The sequence below is a fragment of the Zingiber officinale genome, chromosome 6B, assembly GCF_018446385.1.
Source record: "Zingiber officinale cultivar Zhangliang chromosome 6B, Zo_v1.1, whole genome shotgun sequence".
Taxonomy (NCBI): Eukaryota; Viridiplantae; Streptophyta; class Magnoliopsida; order Zingiberales; family Zingiberaceae; genus Zingiber; species Zingiber officinale.
Genome location: NC_055996.1, coordinates 57,015,144 through 57,030,488, shown reverse-complemented (window position 1 = coordinate 57,030,488; position 15,345 = coordinate 57,015,144). Strand labels below are relative to the sequence as shown.

Here is a 15,345-nt window from a genome sequence, read left to right as displayed (position 1 = left end):
GCGTCCTGGTCACCCCTGACGCCAGTCGATCATCTCATACAAAAGTGAGGCCGAGTGGGTAGGGCTGTGACAACCGTGCACTCTGACGTCACTACTCCGATGAGTGACCGAGTGGACGGGATGCTGCCGGAGTACACCTATCCTCCTACCCCAAATCATAGATGGGGGAGCACAATGCTCTCAACTCCCGGTACACGATGACGGGGAGGAATCCCTGCCGGATAACACGTTGTGTCACACTACCCATGAGTGGACCAACGGTGCCTAACAGAGTCCCTGCTGCAACACACTCTGCCTGAATCGACCACTGACCCATGAGTGGTGGTGTGTGCAGATCCATGTAACTGGCGATGTGCTCAGCAATAATGGAGCGGACTATCGCACAGCATGCAATCATGCAAATGATGCATGGCAATAACCATATAAACATCCTGACCTAATCCATATATATAGAAATGTGCACCCTAGGTCAAAGAATCATATCGAATCAAAGGTACACAGAAGGTATAAAAACCTAGGTCCTGAACATGGTCAAGCATGGCATATCACTACCCCCTATAAGCATGTATAGACAGGTAAAGTATACATGGAATGTAAAACAAATCAATCAATCAAACATGTACCAAGATTTGGGTAGTGATTAACCGGAATAGATAAGAAACATAATTAATGAAACATGTTAATTCCATTACTAAGCATATCAAAGACAACAAAAGTCAAAAGTACCCGCCTCCGAAAATAGAAAGGTCCAATCTGACTCCGAGATACTCGTCTCGCGTCAAGGTCCTGAAATATTTATAGTTTCCAGTTTTAGCTAATTTCATATAGATAAAATAGCTAAATCAAATCCACGAGAAGCTAACATAAATCCAACAATTAACTAGGGTTAATTTACCTTAACCCTAATCATACCATCAGACCAATTCCACACCTAATCCATTTTCACATGATTACACCTCTACATAATCAATCACCTAACTCAAATGCATAAGAAATTATATATGTACCAATTCCTACCTAAATCAACTCATACATGATCAATAGCATATATCAAATTCCTATGCCTCACCTTAACCTCCACAGCGGTTCCTTGCTGCTGGATGAAAGTAGCTGCCAAATCCAAGAAAACTTACAGTAAACACTTCTCTTCAAGATTCCCCTACACTGTCCAGATCAAAGGTAATGGCAAGAGTGGAGACCACGGATCAGATTTAGGGTTCAAACATAGTATTCCAACAACAACCTAACTCAAGAAAATAATTCACTGATCTTACCTCACCCACAGCAGGGATGTTGCTACCAGAGAAAGGTAGTCACTGGATGGTGGCCACCGGACCCAAGAAAAGGCCTTAGAACAACACCTTGCAGATTTTTTTTTCCTACTGATCGGACATCAAACAAGAGATCAAAATGGAGATCACAATGCAACAACAACCTAGTCATCTTACCTTGCTGTCACACTGCCGAACCACTTCTGCTCTGAGAAGGAGGCAAGGTTCGGTGGTGGGGCAAGGAGGCGTGTCCACAGAGAGGAAGAAAATGGAGGCCGCGCTGTGGTGGCGTCGGGTGGCTAGAGCAAGCAGAGGAGAGGAGTTTGGCTCGGGCAGGCGGTCGGGCGGCGGTGCTAGGGCTCCGGCAATGAACCGGCCACCGACGTTCGGGAAGAAGAAACCGCCGGCCGGCGGTTAGGGCAAGGGAAGAAAGCTTCGGGCGCGTGTGGTTTTCAGCGAGGAAGAGAGAACGGCGGAAGGAAAAGAAAATAAAGAAAATAAAGAAAAGGAAATGTAAATATAAACATTTCCTCACATAAACGGGGTAGCCTAAACAGGCTTTTCCGGACCCCGTTTTTATCCCCGTTAACTCGTCCGTACGAGCTCCGAAAAATTTCCAAAAAATTTCTAAAAATTCCGGAAAATTCCCTTATTAATATTCGCCTATTTTCCGGTATTTTACATTCTCCCCCACTTATAAAAATTTGGTCCCCAAATTTCGTTATGTTGGGTTTTTCGGGCCGCGAAAACCACTTTTCGCGTCGCGGAAACCCCCAATTGCCCAAGCCACGGATCTCGTGCAAGGTAAAACCGAACGAAAATACGAGTACGAGTTTGAAAACTTTACGATCTACAGTAGATCTACAAAGGAAAACACTTTATACCTTTGATGCGATGCCCCTCGCGTTCCCGCTCGTCCAAATGATGCCGGATCTCAAGACCGTCAAGCGCCGGTCCTCTAGAAGTATCCACATGGACACACTAGATGGAGATGACCAAAAACCAAGGTGTGCTAGCACCTATGTGGTTCGGCCAAGGGAGGAGAGGGAGAGGGAGAGCTTGAGAGGGAGAAGGAAGAAGATGCACACAAGTGAATGAAAAATGAATTTCTTCACCCAAAAACCAAGTGGCCGGCCACTTTTTCAAAATTCACATTAATTGCATTAATTGCAATTAATATGAAACCATAAAATCACATTAATTGCATTAATTGCAATTAATATGAAACCATTAAGAGAGTGACTTTGTCACTTCCATGAGGTGGCACCCATGATGATGTGGAACATCATTATTGGTCCACCTAATGCCAACTCACCAATGAGGTGGCAAAAGGTCAAGTCAAAATTGACCTTTGGTCTTCCTTCTCAAGTCAAGTCAAACTTGACTCAATCTCTACCATGGTGGATCTAATCCAACCATTTGATTCGAGCCAACTTAATATAATGAATCTAATTCATTAAATTAAATTGATTCAATGAGTCAAAATCTAAATTAGACTCATTTAACACATGAATCAACTTGAGTCGAACTCAAGTTAGCCCAATTAGGATTACTCTTAATCCAATTTGATTCATCAAATGAATCTAATCCTCTTGGTTCATCATATGAACCTAATCTCCACCTAATTGTCCTAAGTGTGTGACCCTATAGGTTCTTGTAACGTTGGCAATGCCCTAAACCCATTTAGGAGCATAAGTAATGAGCGGTATCTAGCAACACATCATTACTACCCAAGTTACAAGAATGTCGAGATCCGACATCACCTTGTGACTACCAATTGTGACTACTCACAAAATAATGACAAGTGTCCTTCTATCCTAGACATCTAGATTGATCAATGTGAGGCATAGACCGTGTCATCCTCTAATCAATCTAAATCTTGAACTCCAAGTTAGACTCACTCGATCAAATGAGCTCAACATCTAATGTTGACTCATTTGGGCATGGCCATGCGCTTAGTGGTCTCACTCTATCAAGAATAGCGATGTCGCTCACATCATATGGGAGGGATAGATCCCATCTACATCACTCACATCCCTCTGCATAATTCGTTACATACCCAGTAATCGCCTTTATAGTCCACCCAGTTACGGGTGACGTTTGACGAAACTAAAGTACATAACTCCTTATGTAGGGATCCATGGTGACTTCAGGTCTAAGGACTAATAGTCATACTAATAGCCACATGAGAAAGTATATGACACTCATATAACGATCCATGATACTTTCTCATGGCGGGTCATTCAATATACATTCTCTAATGCATACCCATGTGTCAGCTTGATATCTCTATATCAATAACTTGTGAGATCAAGTCATCGAGCTGACCTACATTCTAGTCTTATTGTATTAACATTGTCCCTGAATGCTAATACTCGAGTAGGAATGATTTAGAGTAGTGTTCCCTATATCATCTCACTATCGATTCAACTAATCGATTGATATAGGTATGAACCTTCTACTCAAGGACGCTATTATACTTAGTCTATTTGGCACTAATATAAATAAGTATAATAACCAAACAAATGCCTTTATTAATATACAAGAATATGATATACATGAGTCCATACAATCATCAAATGATTGGCTCTAGGGCTCTAACTAACACGTTATCTACCATCAGCAAGTACTAACAACAGATATAGAGTATAAATGCTGAACGGTAAATAAATCACATACCTCAAGTGAAAAGATGGGGATATCGAGCTCGGATAGTGTCCTCGAGCTCCCAAGTAGCCTCCTCGTCCGAATGATGCTTCCATCCGACTTTAACCAGCCAGATAGTCTTGTTCCGCAACTGACGCTCCTTCCGGTCGAGAATCCGTACCGGAACCTCCTCATAAGTAATGTCAGGCTGAACTGGAACTGGAATATCTGCCAGCACATGTGTCAGATCAGGCATGTATCTCCTCAGCATCGATACGTGAAATACATCGTGAACGCCTGACAGGGACGGTGGTAGTGCCAATCGGTAAGCTACCGCTCCGATCCTCTCCAAGATCTCAAAAGGACCAATATACCGTGGAGCTAGCTTACCTCTGAGGCCAAATCTCTTCACCCCTTTCGTGGGTGAAATTCGCAGAAATACATGGTCGCCCACAGAGAACTCTAGTGGTCTGCGTCTCCGATCAGCATAACTCTTCTGGCGGTCCTGCGCCTCTGACATTCTCCGTCTGATAGTACGGACCAACTCTGCATCCTACTGAACTCTATGAGGTCCCAACAACTGGGCCTCTCCAACCTCATCCCAAAGGACGGGTGTCCAACAAGGTCTACCATACAACGCCTCAAACGGTGCCATCTGGATAGCCGAATGGAAGCTGTTGTTGTAGGCAAACTCTACCAACGGCAGATGGTCCTCCCAACTGCCTCCAAAATCCATAACACATGACCTCAGCAGGTCCTCTAACGTCTGAATGGTCCGCTCTGACTGTCCATCTGTCTGTGGATGGAAGGCTGTACTGAAACGGAGCTGTGTGCCCAAGGCCTGCTGCAGACTCTGCCAGAAACGAGACGTGAACCGTGGATCTCTATCCGAAATGATACTCAATGGAACACCATGTAGTCTGATAATCTCTCGGCAATACAAATCTGCTAATCGATCCAGGGGATCAGTCCTCCGAATCGCTAAAAAGTGCGCGGATTTGGTTAATCGATCAACGATTACCCAAATCGCGTCATGGCCTCGTCGTGTCCTCGGCAACCCTACCACAAAGTCCATAGTAATGTGATCCCACTTCCACTCAGGAATAGGAATCCGCTGAAGTAACCCTGCAGGTCTCTGGTGCTCAGCCTTCACCTGCTGACAAACAAGACACCTAGCTACGAAATCTGCGATGTCTTTCTTCATGCCGTTCCACCAATAGGAACGCCTCAAGTCTCGATACATACGGGTCCCACCTGGATGGATCGTAAATCGAGAACGGTGTGCCTCCTGAAGTAGCTCCTGTAAGACCGGATGAGACTGAGGTACGCATAATCTGCCTCGGAAGTATATGATACCCTCCTCGTCTCGTGTAAACTCGGTCTGCTGCCCGGAAGCTATCTGACTGCTAATAAACTGCAAATGCTGATCACTGGCCTGTGCCTCTCGGATCCTCATCCTGATCGACGACTGAGCAACCATGGTAACAAGAATACCCTGCTCTGTCGGTCCCTGCTCCTCAAGATCTAACTCCGAGAAACTCTGAATCAAGTCCGTGACTGAAGTCCGGTGGCAAGCCAAAGTCCCTCTGGACTTCCTGCTGAGTGCATCTGCAACCACATTAGCTTTCCCCGGGTGATAGCTAATGGTACAATCATAGTCCTTCAGGAACTCCATCCATCTCCTCTGTCGGAGATTAAGCTCCTTCTGAGTGAAAATATATTTGAGACTCTTATGATCAGTGAGAATCTCAAATGTGATACCGTATAAATGATGTCGCCATAGCTTCAGAGCAAAGATGATGGCAGCTAACTCCAGGTCATGAACTGGGTAGTTCTTCTCATGCTCCTTCAACTGACGAGAAGCATAAGAGACTACTCTGCCGTGCTGCATCAGAACAGCGCCCAAACCCTGTAGAGACGCGTCGGTGTAAAGTACAAATCCATCCTCTCCAGAAGGTAAAACCAAAACTGGAGCCGACACTAATCTCCGCTTCAGCTCCTGAAAGCTGGTCTCGCAATCCTCAGACCATATGAACTTCACGCCTTTCCTGGTAAGACGTGTCAGCGGCATAGCAATACGCGAGAAGCCCTCGACAAATCGTCGGTAATATCCGGCCAATCCCAGAAAACTGCGGATCTCCTGAACTGACTTCGGCTGCTCCCAACCGGTGACAGCCTCGATCTTCTGAGGATCAACTGAAATACCTCTGCTAGAAACCACGTGTCCCAGAAAACCGACTGAGGATAACCAAAATGCACACTTGCTGAACTTCGCGTACAGCTGATGTCGTCGAAGAATCTCCAAGACTGTGCGAAGATGCTGTGCATGCTCCTCCTCAGAACGAGAGTAGACCAATATGTCATCAATGAAAACGATAACAAATTGATCTAGATACTCCAGAAAAATGCGGTTCATCAAGTCCATAAACACCGCTGGAGCATTGGTAAGCCCAAATGGCATTACCAAAAACTCATAATGACCGTATCTGGTACGAAAAGCTGTCTTCTGAATATCTGAGTCTCTGACTCTCAGCTGATGATATCCGGATCGCAGATCAATCTTAGAATACACTGATGTACCTCTGAGCTGATCAAACAAATCCTCTATCCATGGCAGGGGGTACTTATTTCTGACGGTCACTGCATTCAGCTGCCTATAGTCAATACACAACCTCATGGTGCCGTCTTTCTTCTTGACAAATAGAACTGGAGAACCCCATGGTGAAACACTAGGGCGAATGAATCCTCTGTCTAAAAGCTCCTGGAGTTGAACCTTCAGCTCGTTCAACTCTTTTGGTGCCATACGATACGGAGCTTTCGATGTCGGCGCGGTTCCCTAATCACCAATAGCGAACTCCACCGCCTTCGAGGCAAACCGTAGCTCCTCGAAATACATCCGGTACTCCTGACTACGTGAACGCCAGAGTCGCGAACCACATCCCCGTGATCGATCAACGATATGAGAAACCATGACACCGGTGACACAGCCTACTCAATCAAATAATTGAGATACCGCCCTCGATGCTGAAACTCCACGAGGTTGGTTCGAGGTCGAAGGTAACCACCCTCGTCTGGCAATCAACGGTAGCATGATAAACTGACAGCCAATCCATGCCAAGTATGACATCAAACTCGACCATCTCCAATACTAGAAGATCTACCGTAAGTATCATGTTGCCAAAGTCTAACGGGCAACCTCTGATCTCCTGGGTGACGTCTAAAGTATCACCGGATGGTAGAGAGACAGTCAATCGCCGCAACCTAACAGTAGGTAATCTACCAATCTTCCGCATAAAGGTACGGGATATAAAAGAATGCGAACTACCAGTATCAATCAAAATATCAGCAGTAAATGCATAAATAGAAATCGTACCGCGGAAAACGGATCCGTCGGCCCGCTGAGCATCCTCTCTGGTAATCGCATGAACACGACCAGTCTCTAGCGGAGGAGGAGGTGGTAACACTGCCAGCGGCTGCTGCGGCTGGGCAGAAGCCTGCCACTGAGGCGCTGCTGGACTATGTGCCAGATAAGACTGAGAGGATGGTGACTGATACTGTGCAGCTGGCTGAGACTGAGTCTGATACTGCCCCTGAGTCGGATAATAAGGTCCTGGAGCAAAACTCTGGGGTGCTACAGAAGCACTAGAGTACTCCTGTCCAAGCATGCCAAATGCTGCTGCGGAGGGAGCTGCTCCCTGCTGCCGCTGTGAAGATTGGGCTTTCTGCCCTCCTCGATATGCCCCTGACTGACTAGACTGTCCCCTCTGACCTGACCCTCCTCCGGCCGCGTCTAGCCACCGACAATCTCGGCTCAGTGCCCGCTTGTAATAAAAGCAAACCGACCGCCCCAGAGCAAGTCGGTGAGGTGATCTCGATCCACATCTCGAAACAATGAGTATCACCAAGGTGGTTGCTTCACGAGAAAACCGGAACGCCTGAAGAAGACCGCCTCGATTTAAGAGGCTCAGACGCCCAAGTACTCGACTGACCGTCATGATTACTCACAGGCTGTCCGTCGTTCGCCGGACTCGCCTGGCGTTCGACCATATACTTTTTTTCTGTCCGGATATGCTGTCTGCCGAGCTAACTCTATCATCAAAGCTCGATTCAATGCATCAGAGTAAGATGTAATCCCTAATCCGGCAAGCTGTACATGTAGATAACCATCCAATCCCTGTATAAACTGCATCATGCGAGTTCTGTCCTCCGCAACTAACTCTGGACAAAACTCAGCCAACCGGAGGAATTCAGTATTATACTCGGTCACTGAGCGATTATGCTGCCTCAGACTCATAAAATCCTGTCGGCGAGCCATCTAATAGGATAGTGGAAAGAAACGGCTCTCAAAAGCCTCTCTGAACCTGGTCCATGTGACGTTGCGTTCACCAATAATAGAACGCTGAGTAATCCACCAGGCATTTGCTTCATCCCGTAAATGATAGGCAGCCAGCTCTGCTTTCTCCCACTCGGAGCAAGCCATATAGAAGAAAGTCTGCTCCATAGTCTCTATCCATGACAGAGCCATACTCGGATCGAGATCCCCGCGGAAAAGAGTGAAACGAGTCTTCATCGACTCGGCCAGTGCTGGAATCCTAGCTCGTGCAGCGACGATATCAGTGATCTGTGTCGGGACGGCTGTAGGAGCTGGCGGAAACACTGGAGCTGATACTACAGGTGGTACCGCGGAATAAACCGGAGGAGGAACTCCCGGTGCTGCTGTATATACCGGAGCATAAGCTGTCGGTGGTACTGCCTGAGGAACAAATGTGGTGGCAGCTGGAGATACGGTAGGTAATGGTACCGGATATGGTGCAGCTGCTGCTACTGTAGGCACTGGGAGTACTGGTGCCACTGGTATAGGATACACTGTAGATCCAAGTGGTGGTGGCACTGAATACGCCGTAGGCTGCGCTGGAGCAGATGTCGGGTACACCAATGGTACCCCTGATGGTACTGTAAACAGGGTAGGCGTGGATACCGTCGGTGTGGCCAAAGTAGGTATCTCTACAGGAGCTATCGGGATTTGAGAGCCCGATGCTCCCGCTGCATCCTGAGTCTGTCCCTGACTGACAGGCTCACTAACAGTGGGCATCTCTGGCATATCCAGAGATCCCGTGGTCCTCGCACGTGGTCGTCCAGCACCACGTCTCGCAGCAATACGAGTAGATCGTCTCATATCTGTTAAATTAAATTACAGATATCAATACCCATATAACAAACATAAAATAACAACATACCTATTTGCCGTGTGGAGATGTTCCGTCGCTGTCCAGTCCCCAATTTGACCTCAAAAATTTCGTACGAGAATATCGCCGGAAATCCAAATAAATCCGAAACGGAAATCCGAAACATAACCATATCGAAAATCCGATAATGCCCAGTTTGACTCGCAAACCTGGCTAACCCAAATAACCAGAATACCAACAATAGGTATCCGATAAATCTCCAGAACACCAAAAGCAGGTATCATAACCCGCTCTGATACCAATAAATTGGTATTAGATAAATCCCGAAAATCCAAAATACGAAACAAAAGATCGTAAAACTGTGCTCTGATACCACTAAATTGTCACGCCCCAGAGGAGTTCATGTCCGAGAAAATTTTGGCAGCATCTCCCCTGTACGGTGGACAATCTGAAACTTTTCTACATCTCACAAATACCTCAGCCACAGGCGACTGGAATAACAACAGTAAATAAAATCAATCACCACGCAGTTTATATATGTATTCAGCCTCTGGCTGTCACAACCACGCAGTTAATAAAAATAAACAACATAGTAATACTCTGACTCGAAATCAACCCTACTCAACTACACTCGTAAAGCCCCAAATCCGATTTTTCTTACCTCTTCTGCCGTCCAGGCAGGCATGTAGTAGAGTAAATCCAAATCATACTAAAAGTCCATCCAACGGAAAGATTCCATACAATATCCATATGTAAGTCCAAAACAAAACTAACACAAAGTCTGATAGCGAAAAGCTAGAATGAAACAACAACTCAAAAAAAAAACCAGCAGAGGAGTAGCACTACGTGCTGTGGGGACCAGCGACTGGAACTCCTTCCTGACAGCATCAACCTGAAAATAACAACAATGGAGGCGGGGTGAGTCCAACACTCAGCAGGTACAATTAATATGCAAAGTAAAGAAATAACACCTAACACTAATCATGCGTACAGTCTCCTGATATAAGAAAGATATAAATATGCATCCAGCAAACAGACGTCAGACTAACTGTGTCCCGAGTATAAGGTCAAACAAACCGAGTGGTATAGGAACTCAGATGCATGTCAAACATAGGTATCCAAACAATATGCGCATATAAATGCAGCAAACACAAACACAGCAATAAATGCATCATGCATATGATGCCAATGATGCGCCCTGTCACCCCGACGCCACGATCATCTCATACAAAGTGAGGCCGAGGGGGTAGGCTGTGACAACTGCACTCGCCGTCACTACCCGATGAGTGACCGAGTGGACGGATGTCTTCCGAGTACACCTATCCTCCTACCCCAAATCATAGATGGGGGAGCACAATGCTCTCAACTCCCGGTACACGATGACGAGGAGGAATCCTTGCCGGATAACACGTTGTGTCACACTACCCATGAGTGGACCAACGGTGCCTAACAGAGTCCCTGCTGCAACACACTCTGCCTGAATCGACCACTGACCCATGAGTGGTGGTGTGTGCAGATCCATGTAACTGGCGATGTGCTCAGCAATAATGGAGCGGACTATCGCACAGCATGCAATCATGCAAATGATGCATGGCAATAACCATATAAACATCCTGACCTAATCCATATATATAGAAATGTGCACCCTAGGTCAAAGAATCATATCGAATCAAAGGTACACAGAAGGTATAAAAACCTAGATCCTGAACATGGTCAAGCATGACATATCACTACCCCCTATAAGCATGTATAGACAGGTAAAGTATACATGGAATGTAAAACAAATCAATCAATCAAACATGTACCAAGATTTGGGTAGTGATTAACCGGAATAGATAAGAAACATAATTAATGAAACATGTTAATTCCATTACTAAGCATATCAAAGACAACAAAAGTCAAAAGTACCCGCCTCCGACAAAATGGTCCAAATCCGACGTCGAGATACCGTCTCGAATCAGAGCCCTGTGTAAACAAAAATACCTTTAGCTAATTTCATATAGATAAAATAGCTAAATCAAATCCACGAGAAGCTAACATAAATCCAACAATTAACTAGGGTTAATTTACCTTAACCCTAATCATACCATCAGACCAATTCCACACCTAATCCATTTTCACATGATTACACCTCTACATAATCAATCACCTAACTCAAATGCATAAGAAATTATATATGTACCAATTCCTACCTAAATCAACTCATACATGATCAATAGCATATATCAAATTCCTATGCCTCACCTTAACCTCCACAGCGGTTCCTTGCTGCTGGATGAAAGTAGCTGCCAAATCCAAGAAAACTTACAGTAAACACTTCTCTTCAAGATTCCCCTACACTGTCCGGATCAAAGGTAATGGCAAGAGTGGAGACCACGGATCAGATTTAGGGTTCAAACATAGTATTCCAACAACAACCTAACTCAAAAAAATACTTCACTGATCTTACCTCACCCACAGCAGGGATGTTGCTACCAGAGAAAGGTAGCCGCTGGAAAATGGCTGCCGAAGCCAAGACAACCAACAGCAAACCCTAATTACTAACTCCCCCGAACAGCACAACTTGGAGGCAACCTAAACTCGGAAGAGGAGAAGAAAAATCGGCGCTAGGGCTCACTGTCACGGAAATCAGAAAGAGGGCCGACTGTCGGCGTCGGCTCACAAGGTCGGCGGCGGCTCTGGGGTGCCGGCAGAGGGGAGGAGAAGGTGATCGAGTGGTCCACGGTGGCGCCGGCACTGGGGCACAGACGCGCTGTGGTGGCGTCGGGTGGCTAGAGCAAGCAGAGGAGAGGAGTTTGGCTTGGGCAGGCGGTCGGGCGGCGGTGCTAGGGCTCCGGCAATGAACCGGCCGCCGGCGTTCGGGAAGAAGAAACCGCCGGCCGACGGTTAGGGCAAGGGAAGAAAGCTTCGGGCTCGTGTGGTTTTCGGCGAGGAAGAGAGAACGGCGGAAGGAAAAGAAAATAAAGAAAATAAAGAAAAGGAAATGTAAATATAAACATTTCCTCACATAAACGGGGTAGCCTAAACAGGCTTTAAGACCCCAATTTTATCCCTGTTAACTTTCGCTCCGTCCCAAAAAATTTCTAAAAATTCCAGAAAATTTCCTTATTAATATTATTACCGGTATTTTCCAGTATTTTACAATTATTTAGTTGTTATCTTCATCTTGTTTAAAATTGCAAGGCATTCCTACTTTTCCTTGCCTGTAGCCTCAAAATCTATGGTCCTCTAACCACACTGGTTTTAGGTTCATTCTGCAAATACTGCTTTTAATGTTTGGCCTTAGGATATCCATCTCCATTTGAGTGCTGTTCATTATATATTTTGATTGATTCTAACGTTTAGCAATTTATCAAATATGTTTATAATGTAATAACATTTTGTGAAAATGTGAATGAGTCAGTAAGCAATCACATGATTCTATAAACCTCTGATCATAAAAATATCGTAAAAATAATTTGACTCACTATATTTAATCTTAATTTGCTAAATAAATTATGAGCATGTAAGACTTTATTAAATTTCTATAGGAAGTTGTAGTTTAACAAGTCACACTTATTTTTAAATATCTAAATATGATTGAGGTACTCAGAGAGCTCGAAATGATATAAACCCAGTTCCTATATGTTTTTATAAATCCCTTGATCATATAGATGCAGTCAAATATTAATTTTATACAATATATTGAGATTATTGATTTTACGAAGGTGATTAATATTTTTCGAACATCGTCAAGGTAAAAAAATTATCAGTAGGGTAAAATTAGTGGTTGAGGACACTTATAAAATTAGGGGATTTTTAAGAACCCATAGGAACTAGTTATATCTTATTCTAAGCTTTCTAGGAGCCTCAACAGGTCTTGTAAAGTAGAAATTTATATAAGAAGAATTCTCAAATTTACAACGAATTTTGCAATTCATCGAAGAATCTGAATGAAAAGTTTATTCTCGAGACTTAATTTTTCCGATTCTGCCTCTGTAGCTAGGACCCCATTAGCGAGAGACGAATCGTAAAAGCGTCCGTTATGAAGGGAATGGAACCGACTAATCGTCACCAAGCCGCGCCAGGCAAGACAACAAGCTACACAATCATTTTCAGACCCGAAAAAAGTAACTTTGAAAAACATTGGTGGAATGAATAATTGTTCAGGATATGTGGTGATAAGGATAATGGAAACTAAAATGACACCAACTTCAAAAGGGTTTCTGTTGAGTTTTATTTTAGCAACTATAAAATTATTTCTGTTGAGTTTTGTTTTTACAACCACAGAATTATTTCAGCAACCATATAATTATTCGCTGAAACTGTGGTTCAACAATAGCACTTTCTATTTAAGAATCAACAATAGCACTTTCTGATTTATGAATTTGATTTTTGAATCTGATTTCTAATTTCTGAAATGAAACCAAATTTCTAATGTTTTAAAGTACTCTAGTATTTTCACATTTGGTTTCTGATTTCTCAAATGTTTTGAAATGCATCCCCATAGCATTTGCATATGCTCACTTGTATATCTCCAATTGCATATAGCTTTTTATCTCCATTTGGTTCACTAACTTCAATTTTGTTTGTTTGCTGAGACCAATTTTGTGAAACACATATTAGCCATAATGAATCAATTTTCTTTATATTTAATTTAATGCAAGTACTAAAAATGGGCAAAATAAAAAGAAATCTCTTGGCTAAATGAAGCGAGTAAGGATGATTATTATGGTTACTAGGTATTCAAATGTGTTCTCTTATACAATGTCGCTTAGTTTACATTAATTATTTTTTTTGTTTATATTATAAACACTACATAAGGTTAAATCTTATTTACATGTCTTTTTAATTTAGATTGTCGTTAGTTTATTTACATTCTCTATTTTTTATTTTTATTGTTATTATTTTTGTTTAATTTTATTAAAAATGATAATTTTAATTTTTTTTATGATAATTCATATTTTTATCAATTTATTTGATATTAGACATTATTAGTGTTATTATTATATTTTTATTAAAAAAATAAAAAAAATAGTTTCTTGAAGATTGTTCTATTGTACCCACATCAAGTTTTATCAATACCCCATTTTTTTATTATTAAATTAAAATTGATTAATAATAAAATTAATATTAATAAAATAAAAATGAACCTTATATTAACTTCCCTCCCACACGCTTTTCTCAAAATTTCAAAACAATTGATATTAATAAAATAAAAATGAACTCTTGTTATTTTTATTATTATTTTTTTATTTAAAAAAACAGTGTTCTTAATTAATTTACAATTTATAGTATATAATATTAATATTGTTTATATTTATAAAAAAATAAATTAAAATAGGTTAAATAATAACATTAATATTAATAAAATAAAAATGAGACCCTTGTATTTACTTCCCTAGCTCATACTTTCATCCCAAAATATCATATTCTCATTCTATATAATCATCTTCCTTTCTGTTATCTTATGCTACAAAATACTAAAATTAACCAAACTGCCCAAAATATAGAATTACTAAAAATATTTTTTAAAAAAAGATTTGGAGGCTCTGAAAAGGATTTAGACTGTGCTTTTAAGGGTCGAAACTTGAATAAAGTCAAAATTATCGAATTTACATCAAATTTTATAATTCAACATTACCTCAGGCTACGAAACCATGTTTAGATCGGAATTCCCAAAAATCATTGAATCGCATCAAATTTTATAATCTATACATACCTGCCCCGAGGAAGTATCTCGACTCTGTATCGGTTCAGGTCGAATACATCAACAAGCCCACATGGTCGAATATACACAACCATGTCATTATATAATAAATCACTCCACGCCATACTACAAAATATTTAATACAACAACCACACATGGCTCGTTAAAAAACACAGCGGAAAAAAACAAACAAGAAGCTCATACAACCAAAACAACACAATGTGTGTCGGCACAGCTTAGACACAAATACAACACCAAAAATAATAAAATAGTCACAAGGCTAAACACCAATATAAAGCTAAATCAATAAAGATTATATAAAAGAAATCAAGAGTGAGGTAAACTGTCTTCTGATGTGACGTGGGACCGACAGACAGGATACTCTAAGCGACATGATATATCTATGTGCTAACCTGAAAACAACATGAAAAATAAGGGGTAGTGAGTTTAACAACTCAACGGGTATCAAGCGGACATACATAGAAAAATATAACTACCAGTAATAATCATGGAGTACAGTCTTCTGAACAATAACTGATAATGCAAAACTGAA

General features: G+C 42.3%; 1 long non-coding RNA gene across 1 annotated transcript; it reads right to left on the bottom strand.

The window, feature by feature from the left end:
* Window positions 1-729: 729 nt before the first annotated feature.
* Window positions 730-1,309, bottom strand: LOC121992473. The gene is made up of 3 exons (XR_006114913.1): window positions 1,275-1,309; window positions 1,070-1,164; window positions 730-786 (listed from the first exon to the last, which is right to left on the bottom strand). It is a non-coding gene; the product is annotated as an uncharacterized LOC121992473 (long non-coding RNA).
* Window positions 1,310-15,345: the final 14,036 nt, after the last annotated feature.